This window comes from Nuphar pumila, chromosome 16 (genome assembly GCF_984573655.1).
Source record: "Nuphar pumila chromosome 16, dmNupPumi1.hap1.1, whole genome shotgun sequence".
Classification (NCBI taxonomy): Eukaryota; Viridiplantae; Streptophyta; class Magnoliopsida; order Nymphaeales; family Nymphaeaceae; genus Nuphar; species Nuphar pumila.
Genome location: NC_143264.1, coordinates 72,825,806 through 72,834,520, shown reverse-complemented (window position 1 = coordinate 72,834,520; position 8,715 = coordinate 72,825,806).

Below are 8,715 nucleotides of genomic sequence, written 5' to 3'. Positions count from 1 at the left end.
CCTCCTCATTGCCGATCCCTTAGTCCTAACAAACTTCATCAAAATTTGGTCAGAGCATCACCTAAAACTAGCATCAGTGAATAATCATCCCCTGAAACTTCCATTGTTTTATCGGCCTAACTCGAGAAAGACCATCGTCTCCAACTCGCTTAACGCCGCATGCGATTATTCCAATGAGACCATTGTCTTCAAGCTCTCAGATGCAAACATGAATATATTAACTAAGGTCTTGCACGGAGGTAGTGGCCCTGCTGATCTTGAAGTGGTTCTTGGTTCTCTATGCCATGATAAAGCTAAACAAATATTTGCAAGTGAGGCATCATCGGTGTTTTCATTAGTCAGCTCTGATAGTACGGGAATTAATAAGAATGTCAAAATGGGCCTAACTGCTGAGGATTTTATAGATTTCCCTTTATTTAATGATAAAGAACATGGTGATTTTATTGGAGGATTGACAGCTGCAAATTGGGATGCTCTAGGCCCTTTTGAAATAGATTTTCAGGGAAATAACAAGCCAGTTCATGTTTCATATCTCATAGAGCCCTTTCATGGCGAAGGGATTGTTATCATCATGGGTGATAGAGATGACGGCTCTTCTCATAGATTCATTAGTGTCACTCTTCCAAAGAACAAGATTTAGATTCCTGTTAGATCTGAATAGACTTGATTGGTTGGTCTCTGAGTTATTTGAATGAGGTTCTTCTTTGCTTTCCTTGGCAAGATTGTTACTTCATAGATATGACAAAGTGTGCATTTGCATCTTTTTATGTTCATGTATTATCCACATTTGTAATGTGAGATAGTTGAGCAAAAATGTTATTTTGTTGTGAATAGAAGGAAAGCTTGGCCCTGATTATTGGAAATGACCATGTTACATGATGACCTGCACTGTTTGTAACACCCCAATCTAGGACCTCAGGAGTTCGAGTTTGATTGATATTACTTCTTAGAGGAAAATTATACAGAGTTTATATAGATAAAATATGGTTAATTTTTTTTCATTATCTTTCAATAACTCACTTTTTTTATATAGTTCATCATTTATAACAAAAGAGAGTAACAATTACATAGATATTCAATGACAAGAAAGTAAAAACTACCAAGTGCTCTACCGAAGAATCAGTCGATTAAGTCTTGTTAGTGCTAGTGTACCTGTCACCTACAATTATAATTAAACAGGAGATGAGTCTACAACCCAATAAGAAATAATTATAAGTAAATAAACATTTAAACTTATAATTGTAGTGGGCTCTAAGCTCCTAATCTGTGTTTAGTTTTCGACACATCGCACAAGTTTGTATGTTTTAATTACCCCCTATTCACTCTCTTAAACACGTTGTCACACCAAACTAATTCTAGGTCGGTTATACCAATCCTAGTCGTCTATGGGCGTAACAACCCGCGTATAACACCTCAATTCTACGTGTTGGCCAGACAATGAACCATACACTCTCAATGGTCCCCAGACCACTGGGCACTACAATGAAACAAAAAGAGAACCCCGTCAGGGAGGTCAGACTCAATCTCGATCTTGATATGGTTCATGCTACATCTTAACCATGCTGGTTCTCAATCATCCATGATCGTCTAGAGTCCCCAAACATTGTGTGAGTGTAACCCTAAGTCATAGGCTAATTTCAACACATAGACCCATATTCTTAAACTCGTATTTCACTCATTCTCTCACGAGTGATATCGTGAAATGATCATGATAGATCTCATTCTTTAATCTCAAGATGACATTATAACTCACATTTATCTCATAATAAGCATGCAACGATATAGGGTCTCCATATTATTAAATCACTGATGACCTACTCTTCATGGTGGTTGCACTCTGGTCGCAAACCAGGTAGCCCTTATCACAGCTCGCCACTTTTAGAATTTAAGAGGTTATGCATGTTAATCTCAATATATCCATTCATACAACATGAATAGAATAAAATGAGACTCAAGTCTAAACACAATCTCATCACAATACATGTCATAAGCAGTTTATCACATAGATATGCTATCACAAAAGAATCTTTCTAATATGCATGACATACAACAACTAACATGTATTTCATAATGAACATGTGTATGCAATCATCTCATATTATCGTGCATGGTCAATTTATGCATATCATTTTCATACTTAAAACTATCATGTTAATTCACAACAATAACATGAAATATAAAAATGTTTATTCACATCTAAAATTACTTATAATATCTCTTACCTCGAGTGTGAATATTGTTCTCTTATCGCAATCGAGTTTCAAGATGCTTTAACAGTATGATCTGGTCATTACATAAATATATTTATATTAATGCACAAAACTTCTTATATTTTAACAAAATTACCAAAATACTCCTCTTGAATTGACTCATGAGACTTGATTTTTTTATCCCTGATTTGACTAAAACCAATATACATATAGATTTGTCTCTGCGATATGAGTCCAACGCACCAAATTTCACTTAATTCTAAGTTCGGAGTGCAAAGTTATGCCTATTTTACCAAAATAGATTTTGGATACTCATAAGGGTATTTTGGTCATTTTATAATTATTTTCATAATTTGAAAATAACTTACAACGAGATCCAGATCCATTTCTGATCTGTATCCTAAACTGTCTAACTGGATCCTGACCCCTTACTGATCTGGATCGAGAATATCTTGATTGAATCCAGATCCAATTTTGATCTAGATCCAAAACTAATCCAATCAGAACCAGTTCTAATTTAGATCCAGAATTGATCTAAACCAGATCCAGTTCTATTTTGGATCCAAAAAAGTCAGTTTGTATCTAGACCCATATATCTCTAGATCCAGTTTTATTTGGATCTGTTCAGACTAACTAGATCAGACTGTATCCAAATTTGGTCTGGTCTAGATCCAATCAAAATGGATCTGAGACTCTGTCAGACCGAACCAATTTGGTCTGACTTGGTTTGATCCAAACTAGTTTGGTTCAGTCCGAACCACTCAACCATAATCAGTTTGGTCTGAACCGGTTTGACCAATACTTTTTTTTTAAGAACCATGTAGTTTGGTCTAGGTGCGACCCGGACCGACATGGTTCGGTCTTGGTCGCACCCAGGCTGAACCAGCCCCTTGTTTATATTTTTTTTAAGTTGGCCTGGTCTAGGTCACGCCTAGATCGACCTAGTTCGGTATGGATCACACCCAGACCGAGCCGATCCCCTTCTTTAAACCCTAACAGAAGGCAAAAGGGGCATCATCCCTTTCGTCTTCCCCTTCTTCTCAAACAGAGAGGGGTCGGCCATTAGAGCCCACCCTCTCTATCCTTCTCTGTGGCAGAGGGGCTGGCCATCGACGTCGGTCAGCCGACTGACCCCCTCTCGCTCTCGTAATCCTCTATTTTTTTATTTTTCTTCTTTTTACAGCTTCACTGGCAGCCATGGTTGTCAGCCCCCACTTTGCTTAGAATAAAAAGAAAAAATGAAGAAGAAGATGGAGATAGAGAAGAAGATTACCTCGTCGTCGTCGACCAGATTCCGGTAAGCCCTCAACTTTTTTTTTCTTGATTTCTCTCTCCCTCACTCTCTATCGCTATGTCTCTCCCTCTGTCACTCGCTTAATGTGTGGTGGAGGGGAAGGGACTGCGTGAGGGCTTTTATAGCCCCCACACACGGTGAGGGGGATGAGGATAAACCTCATCCCCTCCCGCAGATTATGGGGGAGAGGTTTATCCTCACCCCTTTCGATTTATCGAGAAGGCGATTCCCCCAAATGGGGATCTGTCTTCTATTTTTTTTTTTACGGTTATCTTCTCCGATGATTTTGTCGAAGGAGTTTAAATTGTTAGTTAGAATTGGTTGGAACTCCACAACTACCATGGTTAGTTAGAATTGGTTGGAACTCCACACTACCAATGATTTTGAAGTTTGGTGGTAAACATGCATTTGGCATGATGCTGAAAATCAAAATAGGTCTCTTTAAAAGTTGCTACTTACTACCACCAACTCTTTTGACAATTGAAAATTGTTTTTCAGCTAAACCATATTTCTGAAAAGATGATTTTACTCTAAAAAGGTGTGATCTCTATTAAACAAACTATGTTGAATACATCCCATGGTGTGAGATTGAGTAAGAGATCAGGTTGGCTGACTCGAGTGAACAGTTAAGCTATATTTGTTTTACACCTCATAAGTGAGAGAATGATTATTGGCCTTACCTATTCTGATCATATGATCACAGGATCAGTTTCTATCTTTAACACATGCCAGCTGATACACTACCACATCTCATGGGTTGTACTATCTGGCAATACCAGCCATTATCTCCACCACCTAGGCCAGAGATCTCTGCATCACATAATGCTGACAATTACTGCACCACAGCATCACATGTGCTGCGCCATCTGCTCAATCCCACATCTCATGGAGCGTCTTATTCTACTTTCTGTTTTTTATAGATTTCTTGTTGTATTTTGTTTTATTTGTTGTCAATATCCTGAAATTTTTTCTTTCTTTTTTTTTTGTAATATTTTTAAATACCACAGATTCCTTATTAAATGACATCATAATTTTTTTGAGCTATCTCTTGTTGCACATGGTATCAGAGCAGTAAGGGCGATCTCGACTTCTTTTTCATCTTTCTACCATGCCTGATCAAGCTCAAACAACCCATCCTATTCTGGTCCTCATCAGGATTCATCCTCTAAAACACGAGCTAATGCTTTGTCCCCATACTTGCTGCATTACTCTGACAACCCTGGAACTGTGCTTGTTACCTCTCTACTTACGATTGATAATTACTCGACTTGGCGGTGTGCTATGCGGATGGTCTTGAGTTCCAAACACAAATTTGTGTTCATCGATGGTTCTCTTCCAAATCCAGTGAGTTCATCAACCGATTTTCAATCTTGGTGTTAATGCAATGACATGGTCTTGTTTTGGCTTCTCAATGCCCTTTCTAAAGACATTGTCAATAGTGTCATCTATACAGACACAACTCAGGATATTTGGGTCAATTTAGAAGAACAATTTTCTCAAGAAAATGTTACTTGAATTTACCAATTAAAGAAGCTTATGTTCGACCATTGCCAAGAGCAAAATTCACTCACCACTTATTTCACCACCATCAAAACACTTTGAGATGAACTCAGTTCATATTCTTTTCTTTCCACATGCATGTGTGGTGCATTCAAAGACTTTAATACCTGTCTTGAGCGAAAAAAAGTATACCAATTCCTCATGTGGCTGAATGAGACATTTGCCGCAATTTGAAGTCACATTTCGACTATTAAACCCCTTCCAAATATCAACAAAGTTTACTCCATGATTCTTCAAGAAGAAACACAATGACTTTTTATGCCTCTTAGTAGTGGCGCTACTGATAATTTAGCACTTTTAGCTAAGTTTCATCAATATCGTTCGACTGCCAACCACTTTTCCACTAAGAATAATAAGCCTCGTCCAAAGTTTGATTAATGTGGGCTATTAGGACACATCAAAAGTTGTTATTCACTTCATGGCTATCCACCCTATCACCCAAAGGCCAACTCTAACATGAAACATTCAAATCATGGATCAGCCAACGCAGCCTCCCAACAGGAGTCTATGCCCACTCCTAATGTGCCTAAATCCAAATCTACCTATATTCTTTCACAGTTTATGGAAGACCAACTTGCTTCTTGGCTTAATGCTGATGCTAAACCTGCCTCCACCAACTTGGCAAGTAACTCATCCTTTCATTCACATTTTCCCTGGGTCATTGACATGAAAGCTTCCCATCACATGACACCCTATATTCACCTTCTTTCCAATGTTATTGGTTTGCCTAAACAATGCCCTATTAGTCTCCTTAATGGTGAAAGAATCCTTGCTACTCATATGAGAAATGTTAACCTTTATTCTGCTCTTATTCTTGTTGATGTTTTATATGTCCCTAATTTTCACTATAATCTTTTATCTGCCCCTAAGTTAGCATCTTTTGTTCCTTTCATTGCTACTTTCTTTTCCTCTTTTTGTCTCTTTCAGGACCCTTTGAAGAGGACGATGATTGGAGTGGGTAGGCTACGTGATGGCCTTTATCATCTCATCCTTCCCAACACTCATCATGCTTTGACAGTTTTAACATCAAATAAAGGCATTATTTGGCATATGTGATTGGGCCATCCCTCACGTGACCAAAGTTCTTTATTAAATAAATTTGTTTCAGATTTTGCTTTTGATCATAACCATGTTTGTGATGTTTGTCACCACGCTAAGCAAACACAGCTTCCATTTCCAACTAGTTTAAGTCGACATGCTCACCCCTTTGATCTTGCCCATTGTGACACTTGGGGCTCTTATACTACGCCATCTCATTCGGGTGCTCATTTTTTCCTTGCCATTGTCGATGATTTTTCTTGTTACTCTTGGGTCTTTTTAATGAGATACAAATCTGAAACATTTTATTGCATTCAATGCTTTTGTGCCTTAGTTCACAATCTTTTTCAATCTTCAGTTAAACACATCTGAAGTGACCATGGCACTAAATTTACTTCTTGTTGTTTCCAAAATTTTCTTCATCAAAATGACATTGATCATAAAAAATCGTGTGTCAAAACGCCCCAACAAAATGGGCATGTTGAACGTAAGCACCAACATCTCTTAGAAGTGGCTAGGGCTTTACACTTTCAATCTCATCTTCTGCCATCTTTTTGGGGAGAGTGCATTATCACCTCCACTTACTTGATCAATCGCCTTCCCTCTAAGCTTTTGAACAATAAAACACCTTATGAATTACTTTTTGAAAATAAACCTCAGTATCATCATTTACGGGTGTTTGGTTGCCTATGTTTTACTAAAAATCTCAATGCACATCAAAATAAATTCTCCTCTCAAACCAAATGTTGCTTATTTGTTGGCTATCCATGTGACCAAAAAGGATATCAACTTTTTTATCTTGAGACAAAACAATCATTTACTAGTCACGCCGTAATATTTTATGAAAAAGTTTTCCCTTTCCAAGATCACGTTGAAAAAGATGACATATCCATTGTCATGCCCCTCCCATTACTTGACATTGATGATGATTCAGATCCACCAACTTTTATGATTCAGTTCCCAATCCAACACCCAATACACCACCATACAATGAATCGGATCCATCCAATTCATAACCTAATTCCATCATAATTCAAATCGTTATACAAATGCATCATTCCCAATGACCTAGATCCACACCATCTTACCTTAAGGATTATGTCTATTCGGCTCTCACGCCTGAATCACATAGTCTATCCCCGGCTCCAAAACCTGCTTCTTCCAAGTGTCGATACCCCAATGGAGATTTTCAACATTTTCATTCATATTCTCCATCCCATGTTGCTTTCCTCTCATCTCTTCTTTCTGACAAAGAGCCTAGACATTTTGGCGAGGCAGTGAAACATCCGTATTGGCTCTAGGCAATGTCAAGTGAAATCCATGCTTTGGAAGATAACCGCACTTGGTCTATAGTTACATTACCTTCTGACAAACACCCTATTGGTTGCCATTGGGTGTATAAGGTTAAACATCGAGTAGATGGATCCATTGAGCGCTACAAGGCGTGACTTGTGGCAAAAGGGTACACACAAATTGAAGGGTTCGACTATCATGAAACATTTGCACTAGTAGCAAAACTAATCATTGTTCGGTGCTTACTTTCTTTAGGAACTATGAAGGGTTGGTTCCTCTATCAGCTTGATGTAAGCAATGCATTCTTACACAGTGATTTGCATGAGGAGGTCTACATGTGGATTCCTCCTGGTTTTTGAGTTAAAGGGGAGAATAAAGTATGTCAAATTCATAAATCTATTTATGGATTGAAGCAATCCTCAAGAAACTGGTTCATGAAGCTTACTTCTGCTCTTAAGGATGCTCAATTCATTCAATCTCGAGTTGACTACACTTTATTTATGCAGCAAAAATTCAACAACTTCATTCGTATTCTAATCTATGTTGACGACATTATTATCGCTGGCGATAATGACTTGAAGATTACCAAAATTAAGAATTTTCTTCATACACGGTTTCATCTTAAAGACTTAGGTGAACTTAAGTATTTTCTTGGTATCGAGGTGACACGTGTTCCTTCTGTCATTTTTCTCAGTCAGTAGAAATATATTCTGGATATTTTGTCTGATGACGGCGTTCTTGGGGCTAAGCCCATAGAATTCCTTATGGATCAGAAATGTCGACTTAGACTAGATGATGGAAATCCATTATCAGTTCCAACTCCATGTCGCCGTTTAGTCAGGAGACTTATTTATTTAACTATGACACACCCAAATATTGTGTATTTAGTTCAACTATTGAGTCAATTTATGCAAGCCCCACAGACTTCACATCAAGACGCAGCCTTCAGAGTCCTTTGATATTTGAAGTCTTCGTCAAATAAAGGGATTTTTATGCATTCATGTAACACTTTACAATTGTCAGCTTATTGTGATTCGGACTGGGCTACTTGCCCCACAACCCATCGTTCAGTTACTAGATACCTCACATTCCTAGGTCAGAATCTCATTTCATGGTGATCTAAAAAGCAAAATATGGTATCCAGATCTTCTGTTGAGTTTGAATATCGAGCTATGGCAATAGCTACTTGTGAGTTAATTTGGTTACGTGCATTATTACAAGATCTTGGTTTCTCTCATTCACAACCAATGAAGCTACATTATGACAACCAATCGGCACTTCACATCAGTGTGAATGCTATTTTTCATGAACACACTAAAC